Source organism: Halyomorpha halys, unplaced genomic scaffold, assembly GCF_000696795.3.
Source record: "Halyomorpha halys isolate HHAL.00 unplaced genomic scaffold, Hhal_1.1 Scaffold1438.1, whole genome shotgun sequence".
NCBI lineage: Eukaryota > Metazoa > Arthropoda > Insecta > Hemiptera > Pentatomidae > Halyomorpha > Halyomorpha halys.
Window position 1 is genome coordinate 30,493 of NW_027112175.1, and position 1,996 is coordinate 32,488.

The following is a 1,996-nucleotide window of genomic DNA, read 5'->3' on the forward strand; positions in this document are numbered from 1 at the left end:
TTGGCCCAACTAAAGGGACGTATTGGGACGCATTGGCTCTACCACTGGGACAAAAACACATTTCCCGACACCCCCCTCCCAAAAAAAATTTCAAAAACTCGTGTGTTCCATCCTCAATATAAGATTGCAACCATATATATTTTTTCTCTATGTTTTCATAAATGGTAGTTAAAGGGTTAAAAACTCGTTAGTTAGTTATTTGTCTCTCTTTTGTATTTTCCCTAGTTTTGATTACGGTTCCCTGGTATATGGGGGCCTCACTGATGAACGTAAGGGGAATTAAAGCATCTAAGGAATTGGTTTGTAAGATTTATCTTTGAGGTTACCGGTCACACGCATATTCCTATTATACCATCCCAAAGTCCCAAGTGCCTTTATCCCTCTTTCCAACGACAACATTTCGGTTCTCTACTAATACACTCCTTTAGAAATAAAATACCTTCCTATATCACTGAACTTAGCTTGCGCTCCTCTATTCTTTCTTGAACACCAGAACCCAACCAATTAATATTTATACGCAATTAAATAGTACTCCTTCTTATGACAAATCCTCCTTTCTTGTCCGTTTCTCCTATTTTTGAAATTCCTTGCCCATTTCGCTCCGCAATGCCTCTTTCCTGGCTTCACACCAGCTATTTCTTTGTCTCCTTAAATCCCATTCCAGAGTCCAATGTATAATTTATATATAATCCGATATTTTAAACTTCATAGCCAGTCCATAAACATTTTATGTTAATTGTTTTTTTATTAGCGGACTTGAACCCAGAATAAAGATTTTGTTTTTTTATTTCATAAACAGAGAGATACTTCTGGTAGGAGAGAGGGGTGTCGTCCTCTTTACGCACTGACCTTAAACCTTACCCTCTTCCCTTGAACGCTTAGTTCGCAACGCCACTCAAAACCGTGAGGGAGAGTTTTGTATACAAATAATCATCATGATTACATTAAAATGATCCTATCGATTTGAACTAATTCAGAAGGAAACATCAGGAGAAACGCTTTATCAGGATTCCCGAAAACCATTAGTAATTATAATGTGAAAATATTATTAATGTTACCAGGTGAGGGATAGCGGTGCGAACTTTATATAATGGGCTCTTTACGTGCTACTGTAAATAATTGGCAATTAGTGTGGCAAAGTAGTACTGATGGTTATCAACTTTCGCCAATGACCTCATTGTCCAGAATTACAAGTGTATATACACAACAGCCCGATGTGTTTACCGAACTAGCTTAGTCAGTTTATTAAGCACTAACATTGGTTGGTATGCAGACTTATACATGGGCCAATACAATTCCTAAACAACTTAATCCACTCCATCACTAAAATATTTCTTTATATATGTTGCCAAATGGAAGAAAAGGAACAGAAATATAGAATTTTAGGTGTATCCCTAAAAAGTCAAAAGTGGTTGTTGGAACATACTTTTTGTCATATTCCATCAATTACTTTTGCTATGGATGATTAGTTTGAACATTGAAAAATGTAACTCAAAAGTTTTTACTCCCCGACACCCACCAGAACCCCCGGATCTAATCCTCAAAGGTAAAAATGTGAAATGGAATCCTGCCAGTGAAACAGTAAGATACCTGGGAATTCACCTAGATCGCCGCCTTACCTGGAATCACCACATCAAACTAACTCAAACTTATGCAAGGTTAGCAATGCAATATACTATCCTAAGCAAAAATTCCAAACTAAAACCAGAGATAACTGTTCTTATATTTAAAACAATCCTCAGGCCACTGCTGATGTACGGCTGTGAAGTCTGGGGAGCGGCATCCTTCACGAAAAGGAAAAAACTGCAATCTTTTCAAAATAAAGTCCTAAGAATAGCAGTTAATGCTCCTTGGTTCATAAGAAATAGCCAATTGCATTGCGAATTACATATGGAGTCAATTGAGGATCACATCAAAAAACGGTTCATGAAGTTCCACTCCCAGCTGCCGACAGTTAAAGGAGCAGTGACCTACAACCTGGGAAACCCAACCTCAA

General features: G+C 37.7%; 1 non-coding gene across 3 annotated transcripts in view; it reads left to right on the top strand.

Annotated features, from left to right (window-relative positions):
• Nucleotides 1–1,996, top strand: part of LOC106689726 (uncharacterized) — a 46,323-nt gene that overhangs the window by 4,521 nt on the left and 39,806 nt on the right. The window lies entirely within an intron of this gene.